The sequence below is a fragment of the Tenrec ecaudatus genome, chromosome 2 (genome assembly GCF_050624435.1).
Source record: "Tenrec ecaudatus isolate mTenEca1 chromosome 2, mTenEca1.hap1, whole genome shotgun sequence".
Lineage (NCBI taxonomy): Eukaryota > Metazoa > Chordata > Mammalia > Afrosoricida > Tenrecidae > Tenrec > Tenrec ecaudatus.
Window position 1 is genome coordinate 53,145,317 of NC_134531.1, and position 19,596 is coordinate 53,164,912.

The following is a 19,596-nucleotide window of genomic DNA, read 5'->3' on the forward strand; positions in this document are numbered from 1 at the left end:
TACTTTGAGGACCACTGTGGGCCTGACCCAAGCGGTGGCATTCTTCATTGCCTCATATGCATATGAATGTTGGACAGTGAAGATGGCAGACCATAGAAGAATGGATGCATTTGACTTGTGGTGCTGGAGAAGAACATTGAAAATACCATAGTCTGCTAAAAGGACGAACCGATTTCTATTGGAAGAAGTAAGGCCAGAGTACTCCTTAGAAGCAAGATGGGGCAGAGGTCCCGGAGCCTGAGCAGGCAAGATGTGTGACTTCACTGAGGACCAGACTGCAGAGTTCAAGGAGGCCTTCCAGCTGTTTGACCGAACCGATGATGCAAGATCCTGTACAGCCAGTGTGGGGACCTGATGAGGGCCCTGGACCAGAACCCCACCAACGCCGAGGTGCTCAAGGTCCTGGGGAACCCCAAGAGTGATGGGATGAATGTGAAGGTGCTGGACTTTGAGCACTTCCTGCCCATGCTGCAGACTGTGGCCAAGAACAAGGACCAGGGCACCTACGAGGACTATGTTGAGGGCCTTCGGGTGTTTGACAAGGAAGGGAACGGCACCGTCATGGGGGCCGAGATCCGGCATGTCCTTGTCACATTGGGCGAGAAGATGACGGAGGAAGAAGTAGAGATGCTGGCGGCCGGGCACGAGGACAGCAATGGCTGCATCAACTATGAAGAGCTCGTCCGCCTGGTGCTGAACGGCCGAGGGCAGCCCTTCCCGTGTTGTGTCCCCAGAGCCCTGTGCCTTTCCCGTGTGAGACTGACTGTGTGCAGTCCCCAGGGCTCCTCACTGTCACAGCACCTCGCCTTCTGCAGCAGCAGTCACCAAATAAACTTGCTCTCTGTGCTCAAAAAAACAAACAAAAAGAAGCAATTGATAGACTTTGTCTTACATACTTTGGACATATTGTCATGAGACCAGTCCCTGAGGAAGATTATGTCTGGTGAAGTGGAGGGGTGCCAAAAAAGAGGAAGGCCCTCAATGATATAAATTGACACAGTGAATGCATCAATGAACTCAGGCACGGAAACAATTTTGAGGTGGTGTAGGGCCCGGCAGTTTGTCATTCTGTTGGGCATACAGTCGCTATGGGTTGGAGCTGACTCAAATGGCACCTAATTACAACAACAGAATATAGATGGAAATTTTTCCGACTTTTATTTTTCCCTGTCCATTTGAATCTGTGGACTGATATTCATATCCATCACATGTCCTTATGTGAACGCATAATTTTTCATTAATAAATCATTTTATTGGGAGCTCTTACATTATTATAATCCATAATCAATTATATCATGGCAACTTGTACAGATGTTGCCATTATCAATCCTAAAGACTCTTTTTGAGCCCTTAAATGTCAATTCCTCTCTATTCCTTCCCTCCCCTGTCCTACCACCCTTGTGAACCCTAATATATTCTATATTATTATTACATATGTTACACTGTTCGATATCCCTTCACCTACAATTCTGATGTTTGTCCCCTTCAAGGTGGGTTATACCACCATCATTGCTGTCATGAACTCATAATTTTTAATAGCCTTGTAAAGCCACAGGGGCAGTTCTGTCATATACAGTTGTTATGAGTCAAAATTGACTTGATGGCAGTGAGTTGGTTTTGGTTTGGTACTACGTAAACCTTATTAAAAGCAAAAACTTTCTAAGTAACTTCAGCTAGCTATTACGTGAAATGTTTTATTTAAGGAAAAGAATAAACTCATCACAAGCCTAGAAAAAGATGGCTAGCCAGGAATTGATGAGTTAATATTACAAAACTGTTAACAGCTTTGGTATTGACTGAAAGAGAATGAGAAGGCAAAACTACTTAGCCAAGATAGTAGTAAAAGGAGAAGAATTTGGGTGCCTTCTGTCTTTCAAAATACCTAGCAACTTAAACTTATGTAAATTAATCGACCAATTCATGCCATTGACAATGAAGCACAGGGTGGTCTCAGCATGGGTACAAAGATGCAAAACAGCTTAAAGTGAAAACAAGTCTTGATTAGCCAGTCAAAGGATGCTAGTCTAGCTGCTCTAGAACTCACCCTGAGATGTCTACCTGAGGCCTACCCAGCAATCTTTTAGCAGGTAACCAGAGTCTCCTTGGTGTTGACCACTGGTGACGTGACTCAGCGCTAGTCTTTTACATATGTCTAGTCAGGAAGAGAAGGTGACAAAGATGGCCCATATCTGATGAAGGTGTGATTTTTGCCTTCTGAAATAAAAAAGTCAAGTAGAGGCCACTTTGATCACTTCTGCACATCTTTTCTTAGGTGGGTCAGGCCTAGTCTCAGCCAGTTTGGTGACCTCCCCCCCGCCCCCAAACATCCTGCTTTTCCCAATTAAGCAAGCAGCTGGTGGTTTGTTTATTAAGGGAATAGTTTGGGAATAGCTTAGAACTAGTTCTTGGTTTAACACAGATTATAACCACAGGTGTAGACGCTTTCCATTACACACAATGGAAGACTATGGCTAGAAGAGCCATATTAAATAATTAACTTCACAATAGGGCAGCCTGAACGTGAGTATCACTAGATTGAATCAAGATTTCCAGGACTCTTGTGTAAAAGGTGATAGGTTTGCAGATTGTAGCCGATCCGGAACTAAATAAAATAGAAATCACCTGCACAGGACTGAATGCATTAAAGGGCCATGCTTATTTAAAATAAAGTTTACTGGCATATACTTCACATATCATATAATAGGACTGTGCATCTTTGTGGTAACATTGTTTTAATATTCTGTGATCTGAATATAAGAAACTATTATTCTCCATTCTAAATTATCTAACAGGCTTAGTTTTTTTATTTTAATTTTATAGTTTATTAATTCTCTGGTGAAAAATCCACATAACCAGTGCAGATCAAGTCACTGTAGATGCTTTATTCTGTGTTTTGCCAGCACCCACGCTGGCCTGTGCAGCCCCCTGACTCTCTTCATTCTGCTCTTGCACTCCTTGCGTTGCTTCCTGGAGGTCTTTTTCTTCTCATACAGACCGTGTCTAGCAAGTCTGTGTTTAGGTTCATTTTTCTTTGCATAATCCAAAGAATCGTAAATCATGCCGAAGCCAGTTGTCTTGCCACCACCAAAATGAGTTTTAAATCCAAATACAAAAATGACATCTGGTGTGGTCTTGTACATTTTGGCTAGTTTTTCACGAATTTCTGTCTTAGGCACTGTTGCTTTTCCAGGGTGAAGGACATCAATGACCATTTGTTTTCACTGAAGTAGTCGGTTGGTCATGAACTTCCTGGTCCGGATGGTTACCGTGTCATTCATGATGGCACAGAACGCTCAGACAGCCAGGGACGAAAAAAAACAGGCTTAGTTTTTAACCTGCAGATTTGCACTGGTTTTTGTTACATGATTTCTTTTCTGGCTTCAAATTTACATTCCTCTCAAATTTCTTATTTTCCTCCTGGTCAATTGATTTTCTGGAAGAATATATAATTGAGGCCAAACAATAAACCTTATATATTAAAAGAGAAAATTAGAAGATGAGAAAACACCAGAGAAAAATAGCGTCAACATAGTCCTCTTAGTTATTATAAAACAATTGGCTTTGACAAATCATGAGAGCTTAAATAGGTTTAGTGATTGTACCTCCCCAATTAGAAGTTTTTATGACACACCCATAGAGTTGTAAAGGTCAGATCTGGAGAAGTATCTGGAGCGTAAGCTGTGATGTTGCAAATAGAATAGCATTAGATTTCCTGTTTGTCTCCTAAAGAGGAGTTTGTGCCCAGAGCGGTGAGTATTGTTGTGTGCATGTCAATTACACACAGTTGAAGATTTTGTGAAATGTAAGCTAAGGCCAAGTACTTACTGATGCTGCTTGTGTATAAATAAAGACCTTATGAGATTGTCTTCTCAGTTCAAAGACCTAGGTCCACAGTTTGAAAGTCATGTTAGTCATCTTGCCTAATATTATTCTCTTTCCCAGTGTTTAATCCAGTGTCTGGTTTGTCTGGAGCAGAAAAAAGGGGTATCCCAGATTGAGAACATGAGAGGGAGTAAACTTGCTGGGATGTCTGCCAAATGGGCTGTCTCTCAAATTATTTGTGAGTTTACTCTCCAAATTTTCTGACAATTCCACCCTTCAAGAATTGACTTTAGAAGAGTCTCTAAAACATGAACAATTAGTCCTGCTGGATCAGTTGAAATATGGGAAAAGAGAGGATATTATTAAGACGCTGCTACTAGATTACAGACTTGGCCTAATAAGTGGTTTACATAACTTTATGAAACCATTGTCAATATTTAATCCAATATTTTAAAGAATTTCTTTCACATGTAAGAGAAGATTTTTATGAATGAAAATTTCAGTATTGATTCTGTTCTATAAGCTCCTGGAAAATATGTACATCAGAAATGACTTCATGTCAAGGGCTTATTGACACTTCAATGGGTGGAGTCGTACCTAGTTCTTCTTGTCAAGTCACAGCTACCAAATTACAGGGAGTTAAAATCTATCAAAACTACAAATCAGTGGGCTCCGTAGAGAGTGAAGGTCTAGAAAAGAATGACAACATCTGGACAAGTAGGCTCGGTTCAATGGACTGTTACAAGAGTTGTAAGAGCCCCCAAGAAGACGATCTTTTAATAAAAAACAAACAAACTGAAAATTAGTCACAATTGACTAAGGACTTGTCAACCCTCTGGAGAAGTGAAAGTCACCTTGAAACACCGTAGGTGGCAGCTGCGGGCGTCCACGGATCCCAAGTTGACGATGAAGATTCCATGGCCAGCCGCACTTTGCTTTATAAGAGCTAGTCTTTTTTTTAAAGCTAGTCTTCTGTTATCAGCTTTGCTTCATACATGTGGTCTTACTTCTTCATGATGGTTTGTTTAAGCTCTGTACTTCTTTTTTCAGTCTCTTTTCCTAATGCTTGGGGACAAAATGCCTTAGTAATCAGTGCCAGTAACTTAATTGAATGCTATATTTGTCATTCTACCCCATGACCTGTACATGACAATTCTGATTCAGTGGCCTCTCCCGTGTGTAATTACAATTATGTACAAAGGGCTCCTATGAACCCTAACATTACCTCCAAGCAAGCCATGCATGTTAGATGATGGTATCCCAATGGGCTTTGGGCTCAGTCTCAGGTGAATAAAAATAGTTCTGGGGTATCTTGGGACCTTTTTTGATTCAAATTGTCAAAATGACATTCATTCCTATATAGAAAGCATCCATTCAACCATTGATTTGAATATTTTTACTCCCCTTGTGAAAGTAGTGTTAGATAATTGATTGGTCCCTAGTGTTCTTTAGTCGAACATGGAGAAGGTTATACTATCCCCAAATTTCTTGCTCTTCTTACATCAATACCACAAGGAAAATAGGAGAAGGCACTATAAAGGCTTGTCAGAAAGCTACTGGGTTGTATTGTATATCTCCTGTGTCCAGATCTCCCCTTTTGGATATTTTCAGTTGGTTGACTGAAGGTTTTGGTTCTTGGTTATACTCATTGGCACACCCTAGAATACTTCTCTTAATCATTATCAAAATAACTGTAAACATAGTTATGTATATGAATTGTTAAATTGTTATATGTAGCGCCACTAGAACTCTTTTCAGTATGCAAAGAAAGTTGTACTTAGAAAAATCCAAATTTGTAGGGGAAACAGGGGAACTGGTTTTACAGTGAATTGGTTCTTTGATTACCAAGTTGTTCCTCCAGTTTCAGCCCTGTTTGCAGAACTGACCTTGACAAAATCAACTCGCCCTGAAGATGACCTATTGATGTGGCAAGGTGTCTTAGTAGCTAGTGCTACTGTCACAGAAGATCAAAGGTCATGCAGGCACCCCCCCCCCCTATAAAGTTAGCTTACATCAGATCAGAATAGCTGTGAGATGAGTAAGAATAGTGACTTGGGTAAAGGTGCTGCATCCCGCCCCCCCCACCATTGAAATCCCATCCTACCCTCACATAACAAAGACAACCCCATCCTCTTTAAGGTAACTTAATCCTATCTCATTACCAACAAGCAGAGGTTAAGATTGACAACACATCACAAAATGGATGATAATTCCACACAGTGGGAATCATGGCCTAGCCATGTTGACATATTTTTGGGAGACACAATTAAGTGCATATAATTAAAGTTGTTTGCTGTTAGGCACTATGACATTGGCTGCAACTCCTAGCAACCACCCATGGACAACAGAATTAACACTGCTAGGTCCTGTGACAGTCTCAGAATGATCACTTCGTTCCTTTTTATTGCTGAATAATATTCCATTGCATAGAAATATCATTTATCTGTTTCATTCATCAGCTGAACTGTGCCCACGTTTTAGCAATTATGAATAATACTGCTATGTACATGTTTTGTAAGAACTCATGTTTTCAATCCCTTGGGTGTATGCTTCAGTGGAATTGCTGAGTCACGTGAATATATTATGCTTAGTTTTTTGTGGAACCGCCAAATTGTTTTCAAAGCGCCAAATTGTTTTCAAAGCGTCTGTGTCATTTTACATTCTTGATGTTGGCATTAGGCCTCAGTGAACGGCTGGAGCGCCATACATTTTCCTTGCTGTAATAGTATGGCTTTATAGTTTTAGTTAGAATATAATGAAATTGCCATTGTTTTCTTTTAGAAGTTATAGACTAAGGTAACTTTAACGGAAGTGATTTAAGTGATTTAATGAATGCATTATAGAAAGTGAGTAGATTGATAATAAAATAAATGAAGAATGGGTTCAGAATTATTCAGGATTTTACAATTTTAGTATACTTTGTTAATACTTTTTAGTAGCTAAGGCTTTGAGCCAATGATTACTTGGTGATTTTAGGCCAGAGAACAGCAATGTTTATTGAAGAGTACCTAGAATGAAACTTGTTGCGTCCCAGGGGAAAACACAAAACGAAATAAAATTGTTCCATCGTGTTGTCACACTCTAAGCATGCCGTCTAGTGATTGCCAGAGCAGAAAGCAGCATGCGAAGACATGAGGTTTCCTGACCATACCCCCCAAACTTACACTCAACATTCCCGATGTTCTCTTCCTGGACCGCCCGCTGTCCCGAAGGTCTGAAAATCCCCTTTCTTTGTTTTGTTCAGGGAGGTAGAGGCGGGAACCCTCTGCCTTTTTTATGTTATTGACCTTACAATGACAAGTCTTTTTTTTTGAAAAAAGCTGGTGTCAGAGTAATTCTGGATCCACTTACTTCACAGGCAGGTTGAGACTCAGTTTTGATGGAAACATTCTCAAGAGCAGTATAGGAGGGCTTCACTTCCTCTCCCCATAGTCTACTTTTTTAATGATAGTCATTATCGTGGATGTGAAGTGGCATCTCCTTGTGATTTTCATTGGCATTTTCCTAATGGCTAATGATTGTAATCATCTTTTCATGTATTTTTAAATTACTGGTAGGTCTATGGAGAAATGTTTATATAAATCCTTTGTGCACTTTAAAAAAATTTGCCAACATACTTATAACAAAATTTACCATTTTAAAGCATCCAATTTAATAACATTAACTTTGCTCACTGTTGTGCATATATAAATGCAATCTAGTTCTAGAACTTTTTTATCACCCCAAAGGATTCAGACCTCCTTAACCAATCACTTGTTACTTCTCCCTCCCCTTATCCCTGGCTGCTTGACTTATGGATTTTCTTGTTCTGGACATTTCATACAAATGGACTCATATAATAAATTACCTTTTGTGTCTTGTCCACTTCAGCAATAACACTACATGGACTTGGATAGGACTTGCATGGAATGTCAATAGCATTGCCATCTTTACAAAATTCAATCTTTCACTTAGTAAACATGAGATACCTTTCTGTGCATTTAGGTTACATATATATGTGTGTGTGTATATATATGTATATAAAAGAGCAGTGTTTTATAGTTTTCAGTGTATAAGTCTTATACGTCTTTGGCTAAATTTATTCCAAATTATTTATTATTTTTGATGCTATTGAAAATTGTTTTCTTAAAAATTGTCTGATCAGATCATTCATTGCTAGAGTATAGATATACTTAAATTAAACTCACTGCCAACTAGTCAATTCTGACTGAAAGCATCCTGATAGGATAGGAAAGAATTGTCCCAGTGGGTTTCCGAGAATGTAACTTTTTTTTTAAAACAATTTATTAGGGGCTCATACAACTCTTATCACAGTCCATACATATACATACATCAATCGTATAAAGCACATCTGTACATTCTTTGCCCTAATAATTTTTTTCTTTTCTTTTTTTACATTTTATTAGGGACTCATACAACTCTTATCACAATCCATACATATACATACATCAATTGTATAAAGCACATCCATACATTCCCTGCCCCAATCATTCTCAAAGCATTTGCTCTCCACTTAAGCCCTTTGCATCAGGTCCTCTTTTTTTTTCCCCCCCCTCCCCGCTCCCCCCTCCCTCATGTGCCCTTGGTAATTTATACATCGTTATTTTGTCATATCTTGCCCTATCCGGAGTCTCCCTTTCCCCCCTTCTCTGTTATCCCTCTCCCAGGGAAGAGGTCACATGTGGATCCTTGTAATCAGTTCCCCCTTTCCAACCCACTCACCCTCCACTCTCCCAGCATCGCCCCTCATACCCTTGGTCCTGAAGGTATCATCCACCCTGGATTCCCTGTGCCTCCAGCCCTCATATGTACCAAGAGGCTGTAACTTTTAATTTATTTTTTGACTGTAACTTTTTACAGAAACTCTTTATAGAAAGTCTTGTCTTTCTCCTGTGGAGTGGCTGGTGGTTTTGAACTGCTGACCTTCCGTGTATGCATATATCCCTGATGACATCATTTTGTCTATAAAATCTTAAATAACAAACACACACACAAATTAGAATAAATGAGTTGAGCAGTTACAGGATGCATCACCACCATATAAAAATGAGTTGTATATCTACACAAGTATAGTTTTTTTGTGTGTATATTCTTTAAGACTTCCTATACATAGCATGATATCATTTGTGAATAGATGTAGTTCTACTTCTTTTTTTCCAATTTGGTAACTTTTTATTTCCTTTTCTTGCCTAATTGTCCTGGTTAGGACTTCTGGCACAATATTGAATAAAAGTGATGAAACTGAGTAGTGTCTTCCCAAATGAAAATAATAAATTGTGTGTTTATGTGTGTGTTCAAATCTGTCACTGGTTTTCTTTGTTGTTTCTTAGTTGGACATCACACGTAGAAACAGATATACTGTTTGGTCTTCCTTATTCACTGTCTAGATTTCTCATGCTTACAAAGGGAGTGAAATATCCTAACTTGAGGCAGACAAATCTTAGCTCTCTTGGTGACATCTTTGCTTTTTAACACTTCATTGTATTTGGTAAAGGATCGATGAAAAAGAGGAAGACTCTCAATGTAATGGATTGACAAATTGGCAACAGTGGGCTCAAGCACAGCAAAGATGGTGAAGCTGGCACAGGACTGACCAGAGTTTTGTCCTGTTACACAAAGGATCCCTATGGGTTGGAGCAGACTCACCCCCTAACAGCAGCCACATTGTACTGCAGCAATGTGTTATGATGGTAAAACTGGATTACACCCAATAGGGTTTGATCTTGAATCTAGTACAGTCAAGCTTTGGCACCCAACGCCCATGTGTGTAACCTTACTCATGTTTCATAACACGAACCAGTTTCCCCATCAGCAAAAGGAGGAAGACCACGCTGACTTCAGCAGTGTCTGTGAGAGTGATGTGCCTGGTATACACGAGGCGTCTGGCAAGCATGAGTTCCCTTTCCTTGTACCAGGTGGAATACTGCTAACAGCTCAGTGACCATCTTCCTGGCGAAGACGAAATAACAGGCTGGGGGGTATAATTTTTGGTGCGTTTACAATCAAGCATTCTTCCAGGGAGCTTTTTAGAAAGAGTTCATTAAACTACAAACCCCGCAATACATATAAAAGTACAATAAAGATTTTGTGTATGAAGCCCTGGTAGCTGGGGAAATGGCAAAGATCCAAGTACTTTTATTATCTGGATTTTCCCTCTTTCGCAATCCCTCGCCCCTTTTCTCTAAGCATGCGTTAATTTTCTTCTTTTGGGAACGCTCACTTTCCGATAAGGTATCAAAATAGAAAATAACTGACTACTACCAAATTTATTTCACCTACTGTACGTGGAGTCCTCCGTTGAAATAACTCAACCATTGCACAGTTAGCGGAAAGAAAAATAATTCGTACGAGTATAACTGATTTGACTTTTTTAGACCCTGGGTTTGGTCTTGTTTCCATCCTTCACCAGCCTCGCACAGGCATCACTGCTGCTCGAGAGTCCCGCGCGGGCGTAGGACGGTGGGTCTCTTGCTTCAGGGTGCTCAACGCGTCGTGCAGGTCCACTGCCGGCGCTGGGCCCGAAGACAGCGCAGGTTTGTGCGACCAGCATGTGATTGCATCCCGGGCTAGAGCCGTACGCGCAGGGTGGCGCGCGCCGCGGCGTCTCCTCCCGCTCGCAGCGCCGGGGGCGGCGGCGCGCGCCACCCGAGCCCGCGCGGCTGCCTCCCAGCGCCGCGTTTCCTTCTCCCCTCCCCGCGGCCTCGCGTCCCGGGCTCCCGAGCCATCCGGAAGGGGGGAGGGGCGTGAGGAGGGGCTCGAGGAGGGGGCTCCTCAGGGAGCGGCGGGGAATTCCCCCTTCCAACCGAATGTTCCTGATTGTTCACCGGCTTCACGTCAGCAGCAGGGGGTAATCCCCCGTCTCCAGCTGCTCTTGACGTCACCGGGAAGAGCCGCCGCCCCCCGCGCGCCCCTGCCTCCCGGGCTGCTTCGAAGCCCCGCCCTGAAACCCCGCCTCCAAGCATAGCCCCGCCCCACCCTTCCCCAAGGCGCCCGACGTGGAGGGCGGAGCTTCTTTGACCCAGGCGAGAGCTGTTGCTTGGGCCAGAAGGGTCTCTCGTGGAGTCGCTCCTCCTGCTGCCCCGCCCAGTAGGTTCCTTTGCACTGCTTCTTCTACACTTCTTCCTCCCTCCTCTTTCTCCTCGCCCCGCCTTCCCGCCGCCCCCTCTTAAACCCCTGTAGTTCCTTCCCCGCCCCGCCACCCTCACGATCTCGCGAGACTTGGCCCAGAACATTGCGGATCGGGTCGGCGCCATTTTGGGACCGAGACTGGTTGTGGGGGAGGGAAAAGCGGCAAAAGGGGATTATTCAAAGTACCGAAAACCTTCTCCCGGGATCGAGCGCAGCGGCACCCCCAGGCCAGGGGCACCTCTGGTGGGGCAGAAGGTAACAGCGTTCTCTGTGCTGCGCGCCGGTGTCGGGGGAGGGGTGCCCGTGTCGGCGTTGGGGTTGGAGGGGTCGGGAGCGGCGTTGGCGGCGCGAGGTGTGAGGCTGCCCGCGGACGGGGGGAGGGGGGACGGGCAGCTGGAAGGGAGAAGGGAAGGAGGCGCGGGAAGGCCCGGCTAGGTCTCGACCTGAACCCGGAGGGCGGAGGTGCACGGCTGCGGGGAGGGGAGGGGAGGGCGGCTCAGCCCCGGTGTCTGGCGGCGGGGGTGGGGGTTGGCGGAGGCCCGGAGTGGGTCCGACGTCCCCTGGGCTCGGCCGGCCGCCCGCCGCCTTTTGCACCGGAGCCCTCGGAGGGCCGGCTGGCCGAGGCCGAGCCCGTGGCCTTGGGCTGCTGCTTCAGCAGCGCGCCCGGGCTCCCCGCCTCTCCCACGCCCCTGGCACTTGCCGGCCACCGGGCGAGGGCTACCTTGTGCCCCCCCGCCCCCGCCCCCACCCCGCTTCCATCACCCCGCGGTTTACGAGCGGGGCTCCGAACCTTCCACCGCCTCAGCGTTGGGAAGACCCGGTTTCCTCCATTCGAGGAACTGGGACCCTACACCTTTATCCCCCTAACTCCCCTCACTCTGGCGAATCCAACTCGACCCACCTTTCTTTCCCTTCTGTGGAGATGAGGCTTCTTTTTAAAAGACGTTCTAATTTGGAGGGAACATCTCTCCTTACACCTCGAATTCTTGAAGTTTACCTCGAGGAAGGCTTCGTTGTCAGCCCACCTGTCCGGTTCCCTTTCGGTGGCGAATGGACGGCCTTTTATAAACTGTGTGCCAGCGTCATGGCTTTTAATATGTACCCACCAAGTGTAAGAAGGTTGTATGAAAGAATGCCCTCGCATTTCATATCCTCACCCTTCCTCCTCCAAATCACTTGTCCGTGCGACTCCCACACCCCACCTCTCCCTCTGCACTCGGAAGCCCTCTTCCTGTAGTGGACTTTTTGTTGGATATTTGCTTGGGCAAAATCTTTTTCCAGGCCCCAGTTGAATGCGACCAGAAGTGGATTTCTCTCCAGAGCTGGACGCTCGCTGTAGGGTAGGGATAGATTTGTAGCGCAAAAGCAAAACTCTGTGTAATTTAAGTTTTTTTTTGTTGTAACTTTTTCAGGTGATTGAATTACTCATATGAAGATCATCTTCTAGGGTTTTTTTTTTCTTGTGTGTATAAAAGGCCCTGGATAGTTGAAGTGGCCATTTTGGAATTACAATGGTTTTGGATATTTTTGTTCCAGAAGTTTGTTAAAAATTGGCAAGAATCAACCCTGAAGTGAATTGATAATAGTGAACAATTCAAGACGCTACTTAAAAGGAGACCAGGCATTTCTTCAGTATTTTGGTTCAAAACGGATTATATAAGTCATTAAAGTATTTCAGCTGGTGGAATTTTTGCTTCTTACCCTCTGACCCCTCGTTGTTGTTCTTCAGCCCCAAACTGTAAGATATGTTTGAGTTGTGTACCGAGTAGTTTTCAGCAGTTTCAGGTTACTGTTTAAATATTGCTGAAGTTTCATGGTAGTTTATTTTTACCTTTATTAAAGTTTTAGAAATTTTTGATTTTGGCCCCTGTCACAATGGGACAGCTCTTCTAAATGAAGACATTGAAAGAATACCGAGTTTTTTTCCTTTTATCTTTTATTTACATGGAAAGTTAAGATGTTGCCGTTTCCCAGCAGCATGGTAGTACTGAGATAGCTGTGTGTCTCCCTCTATATGCTCATCCTTTAGGAATGTTCTTCAGATGTGACATTTTCTTTTTGTTTTTGATTTTTGGCTCATAAATTGGATATTTCATGTGGAGTGGATTAGTACAACAGTGACAAGTACATGGAATAACAAAAAAGACAGGCCTCAGAAGACTTTACAATCTTAAATCCAAGAGACTTGGCTAATTCTGGAGATAGCCATATGAAAACTTTACAGAAGTATGGGTAGCTGACTTGAAATAACTCTATGTCAAATAGTCATAGGTTAAGTATCTTCAAAGAACTTGGAAATTATTTCAGAGGATACAAAATAAAAAAACAAACTGGAAAACATAAAGAATACAGAAGAAAAACCAACACCTTCCTGTGCAGTCCTGTTGGCATTTGTAAGTACTATTTGGTGAGCAAATTCAATGTTTGTTTGTAAACTATTATGTTTATTCTCAGGTACTTTCATTTTCTCACCATAGTGCTTGGCTTCAGTTTCCTGGACAGTCCAAAAACAACTATTGATGATAATTTACATTATCTGAGTAAAAGTGCAGCTTAGAAAATAGGAATATTTCCAATTCAGAAGTTCTAAATTGTAAATTTTTTGCATGCTTACAGGCAGAAATTAAGTTTATGTGATAAATAATGCACCTTATGCTGTTTGGGTCTGTAGTTTGACAGGAATGTAGAAAAAAGATGCAACAAATATTTCATATTTTGGCAGGCAGTTTACATTCTAAATGTGTGGAATTATAGTGTGTGAAACAAACAGTTTTTAATCTGATGTTTCATGATATAGCTTGTTTGATTGAAGGCATACCCTTTCTCAACATTGTAGTCCATCACAGAAATTAAATGTGTAAAACAATTTCCCAAGAAAACAAAACAAGGATAAGAAATAGGAGGAACTGAAACCTAAAAAACCAGAGCAAACTGCATTGGAAACTTAAATATCTTAAGACAAAAAGTGCTGATTTTTTTTTTCCCCTCCCAGCAAGGTTATGCTGGCTTAAGTTTTTAAACAAAGTATGGCTTTATAAAAAGTTGTGAATTTTAATTGCTCTAATAGAAGCCCTTTTGACAAATGAAGTATCTTTTAATGATACTTGTGTTTTTAGAATTAAATGGTGTTTTAAATTAACATTCCTTATTATGTTTAGTTTTTAAATGACTCAGGCATTTTTCAGTGAGTTTTTTAAAAACTCAAAACTTATTTTAAGCAAATGAATATTAGTAAAAAAATTATTGTAGCTAACAATAACTTGAGTTAACATTATTGAGGTACTTTTCTGAGATAAAAGGTGGTAATTTTTGAACAGTTTGCCTAAGTTTGTATAATGACAGTTCTCATTTCGAAACTGAACTCCTTTTGCTAAACTTGATTCCTGCTAGCACATTTAGAGCAAAAGAGATAGTAGAGTCCAAAGCAAAGAAGGTTTTGATATATTGAATAAAATTACTTTTCTGAACTAAAAGTTGAGATTAGACATACAGTTCAGTACTTCGCTCTTTAGTAGTGGACTAGATTGTATGTGTTTTCTCTAAGAGTTGTGTGTAGCTTGTCTAATGAAACTTTTATCTCGATATATATAAAACTGGGGAGAAACAACCCCCCCCCATTTGGGAAGTCATATTTTACACATTGCTTAATGGTTTCTCAAGTTACTTGTCTTAAGAATATACATTTTGAATCTTGTCTAAGAATATGCATTTTAATTATGGTTAAGTTGAAATGAAAATAATTGAGCTTGATTTAGAGAAGGATATTACATTTCTTATCTGAGATTGCTTTCCTTTAAATTCCTTGTGTTGACAATATCCTAAGCTTTGAGTCAGAATGAAGGGCAGTGGATGTGGTTTTAGTTGGAATATAAAGATTATTCCAGAGACTAAGGTTTTTGTTAACAATTACCTTTAACCCTTGCATACACTTGTGAACTTTGTACATAAGTTGTTCAGGGACAGATTAATTTACTTGAAAATTTTGATAAATATTTTTGGTATTTGATTTTCTGGTGATCCAAATACTAGTACCACTAGTGAGTAATTGGCGCAACTGCTGCTTGCTTTTTTCTGACAAAAGTGGCCCCTTTTCCACCTTTCTGTCTCCTGTATTTTTCCCTCATTTTTTTTGTCCTGTAGGTCTAAAAATAATCATAATAGCTGAAATTTACAGGTGATTATTGCGTTTTATGTTTTGTGTAGTTTACAATGTATACCTTAAAATTGTTCTATGGGGCAAATGTTATAATTACAGTAGTATAGATAAGAAAATTAAGATTTGGAAGGGTTGACCCTGCAGTTAAATTGTGATTGTAGTCTTCACCAAGACTCCTGGCCATCTGACTCTACACTGAATATGCTTTACCATTATGTCACACTTGCATGTCTTTCTTGAGGATTTTACTAATTCTTTTTGAACATTTTCCCAGTATTTTTTGGTTTTCTTTAGTCATCTGAGGGACTTCAAATCCTTTAAAAAAAAAAACTTTCACTGGGGGCTCTTGCAGCTCTTATCACAACCCATACATTCCTCCAGTGTGGCAAGTACATTTGCACATATGCTGCCATCATCATTTTCAAAGCATTCTCTTCCCAATTGAGTCTGTGATCTCAGCTCCTGGGGACTTCAGATTTTTAAATGAACGTATTGAAATAACGAAATGTAGCTTTTTCTGGCTGTTAGATAGTTTAGAGATAAAAGGTAAACTTAGTTTTGTTGTTAGTAGCTATTTGAATGCTAACTTTGATTCCCTGTAGTTTTCAATTATAATTGGCTCTCAGTCACCAGTGGCTTTTTTGGGCACATATGGTCTATATCTTTTTTTTAAACTGAGAAAAATTTTAGCATGGATTTTTTTAATGCGTAAAGCTATTGATGCTTTAAAATTGAGAAAGTGAATGAACAATGAACAGAAAAGAAAATTTGGAGAGTTAAAGGACAAGGGAATAAGAATAACCTCTAGTCTGAAAGTAAAATAAGCAAATGAAAGTAGAATTTAAACTTAGACCCAACCAACTTCTGTTTTCCTTTTGATAAAAATGTTAAGCTTTTTAGATCCAAGTAAGGTAGCAATGCAGGAAAAGGGGGTAATGGCTTGAGGATGAAAATGAGACTTTGAGTATAGAATATGGAAGGTATAAAAAGGGCATGTTTCACCTTGTATTTGCCAAACCTCTTTTTTTCAATTAAAAAAATTTTTTTTAACCTCTTTTGATCTTAGTTTCTTCTTTGAACTGATTGAATACTGCCAATGAGGGCTCTTTGTCAAGTGTAAACTGTAATATACTTGGAAAGTTTTATTTTTACCCTAATCTGCTTAGTTCCTTTTGTATATCAGACATTATTTTCTTAACCTATTCTGTCTGTGTTTTTGTTAATTAAGGACATTACCTGTATCTCATTTATACTAATTCTACATGGTATCTTTGGTTTCTCCCCTGTGTTTATGTTCCATAGCTCAGCCCCTCCTCATACCCTAACTTGGTTGTTGACTGTAGCCGTAATCTACTCATTCATTGTTTGGCCTACAGTCTTCTCATTCTGCCTTTTCTCTGTTCCATCCTGTAACCAAAAAGAAAACCTAAAATATGTCCTTTGACTTGGCTAACTTTAGTAGACCTTAGAGTAAGTACTGTATTTGAAGGGGGCATATTGAAGGGGGAAAGACAATGTTCCTTTCACGTCTTTTAAAAACATTTTGTGTGACAGGAGTTTGTTTTCCCCCAAGACCATTTCATTTGGAGTAAATACAGATAAATCAAATCATTCAATCGTCCACTCACATCAAGCAGTATTGTACAATTGCTACCACAGTTAGTTTTGAGTGATAGGAGTTATTAAGTATTCTTTCAGGCTTTGTAGATGGTGATGGGACACAGTTTGTGTATTCCTTGAAATTGATCATTTGAGGGCTTCAAAAATAGAGCCCTCTTTTGTTCTTCCCTGTCTATAGGTCTATGTTTTGTTGTTTTTGATGTTACATCTCAGGCTTATTAAATTCAGTTTTCAGATTTGATTTTTTAAAAGACTTATTTAAGTTTTGTCCATCCTATTTTTGTTAGCAGGAATGAATTTTAAAACCCAGGTTGAGTAGGTTTTGTTTCCCTTGGTACCAGAACTGCTAAATAGTTTTAAAACTTCTTAAAATGGGAGAGTCTTTAGGAAGAGTTTACTATATATGCATACTGGTAATAAAGTAAGATAATGGGTTTTAATTTTCACAGTATACATGATGTGCTTTTAAGAAGTGAATTTTAATTTATTTTAAACAAAATAAGCTTTTATAGTTTTTAGGGGGTCAAGAATTTGGGAGTGCTTAAACTGAGTGTTTCTGATTCCTTTTGGAGTTTCATTAAGTCTCCATCAAGATTTCAGCTTGGATTGTAGACATCTAAAGATCTGACTGGAGGGTGTTTCCAAAATGGCATACCCATAGGACACACTTCTACCAGGATACACTCATGATACGATGATTCTTGCCTAGTCAGTTCTGTACCAATGTAGACCTCTCCAAAGAGCTGCTCCAGGGGAGAAAAATGAGGTTTTCTCCTCCCATAAAATAGTTAAGTCTAAGAAACCCACAGGGGCAGTTCTACCCTGTCCTATAGGGTTATTATGAGAGGAAATCGAATTGATGACTGAGTCTTAGAGCTGCTTGAGTGTCTATATGTCCATTGGATTCTGTCAAGCCCTTGGTATCAGCTTCTCCCTCCTTGTGACCCCTTGATTATGAATTATTTTCATATCTTACAACAACTGCTGTCTCCCTTCACCCCATGGTTTTTGTTCTTCCCCTGTAGGGGGTTAACCATCAGTTCCCCCTTCTCCCCCGCCCTACACTTATGGTATCACTTGCTATTTCCATGCCTGCTGCTGGATTCTGTGTGGAAACTAGCTCTTGACTGGAGTAGGAAGTCTCTTCCTCCCATGGTTTGGCTAGTAGCTCTGACCTTGTGATTAGCTTGACACAGAAGCACTACGCCATCAGCCTCTTCTGACTATTACAAGGGGGCTTCAAAAGTTTCATGGAAACATTATGTTATCTCTTAATTTCCCTTCCCCACAAACTTTTTGAAGCCCCTTTGTATCTAAGAGGCAAGATCTGGTAAGTGTTGGAGCTTTAACATCAGCACAAACAGTTTCCAGGGATTTGGTTAGTGCAGATAAGGAGCCCTGGTGAGCACAATAGTTAAGCATTCAGCTGCTAATGAAAGTTCTGCAGTTTAAATCTACCAGCTGCTCCACAGGAAAGAGATGAGACCATCTGCTACCATCAAGGTTTACATTCTCATAATCCTGTGGCAGTTCTACTCTGTCCAGTAGATCACCTAGGAATTACTATATTTCACAAGAAAAGGCTTAAATCCTTGTATAAAACTAAACTATATGTATAGCAATTGAAGGTGATTGTGATTTAGAATTTCTTGTGTAAGAATTTGTGGGGTTTAATTGTATCACAGTAAAGCAACTTTTGTATAACATTTAGGGACAATTAGTTTTCTTTGTCAGGTAAGCAAACCAGAACTGCTAACCACATGATCAGAGATTCAAATCCAGCAGATGCTCTGCAGGAGAAAGATGAGGCTGTCTGTTACTGTAAAGCTTTATAGCCTTGGAAACCCTATATAGTAGTATCTTGAGTTGGAGTCAACTTGATGGCAGTGGGCATGTTTTTAGTTTTAGTAGTTGTAAGTTGGACTTACATACTCAGAGGCTTACCTGTATGTAGTATTTTGGTTTGCAACCTGCTTATCCTAATTTTCAGGTGCAATAAGTGCTATTTCTGAATATTGGTTTAAGAAACTATGGCAAGAGCCAAAGTTTGAATTGTTGATCTATATTCTGTTAAAGGTAACTTCCTTACTCTTCTGTTACAGCTCTTAATCTAGAGCAGTACCATCCAGTAGAACTTCCAGAAATTATGGACATATTCTGTAAATAGAATTATGTTTGTTCAGTAGGGTATTCCCTAATTATGTTTATTATAGAGTGTATAACAACGTAAAACCATATTGGATAGCATCTCTTGTGCACTGGTGTAGAGTCATAAAGTACATAAACTTTTTTTGGGAAGGACTTTTGAAAATCCCTCTCTATCCTGAGGTGAAGTATTTTCCTTTGCACTTAGGATCAACATAGTACATATGGCTGTCCAGTTGCCCAAGTGTTCCTTTTTGAAAAGATTTTGTTTATATTGAGTCAGCCAATCTGTTAAATTCCATTTACTGTGTATACAACTGTTAATTGGTACACACACATAAGTGTGCGTCATTCAGTGGGCATTGTCGGACCCCATATGTATCTGTGGCCCCATACAATGTTTTTATTTTAAAGGGAAAGCCGCTCTTTTTGTTAACTCTTTCAAGACCCCCAAACCCACTGAACCATGAGTCAGTCGTATGCTGCCGAGGGCTGAAGATGTGACTCTGGGTACGTACATACATACTTGGGATTTGTGTGGTGGATGTGGCTGAAGGGCTTGCTTCCTCATGCTATGTTCTGGTAGTTGGAAGCCTGTTCTGTCTCTGCCATTAGCTCCAGCAGTGGCACAGTGACAAGGATGGCTGGAAGCAGACTCTGAAAAGGTTTTATTATGGTGTTCATAATAGTCCAAAACACTTAATGCCCTATTTCACATAATTTAG

The 19,596-nt window shown here is 40.8% G+C and overlaps 1 protein-coding gene and 2 pseudogenes across 2 annotated transcripts in view; 2 read left to right on the top strand and 1 right to left on the bottom strand.

The window, feature by feature from the left end:
* The first annotated feature begins 250 nt into the window (after positions 1 to 250).
* On the top strand, positions 251 to 2,798 carry LOC142439982 (myosin light polypeptide 6 pseudogene; annotated as a pseudogene).
* Positions 2,799 to 2,862: 64 nt separating this feature from the next.
* Positions 2,863 to 3,312, bottom strand: LOC142439983 (small ribosomal subunit protein eS24 pseudogene; annotated as a pseudogene).
* A 7,715-nt stretch (positions 3,313 to 11,027) lies between these two features.
* The window catches only part of GPBP1 (GC-rich promoter binding protein 1), a 79,620-nt gene continuing 71,051 nt past the window's right edge, over positions 11,028 to 19,596 (top strand). Inside the window, exons 1-2 of one of the 2 annotated variants that reach the window (XM_075541054.1) lie at positions 11,028 to 11,205; positions 12,363 to 13,343. The gene's annotated coding sequence lies outside the window, so the exon portion shown is untranslated. The remainder of the gene's footprint in view (positions 11,206 to 12,362; positions 13,344 to 19,596) is intronic. The other variant, XM_075541055.1, reaches the window with a different exon arrangement.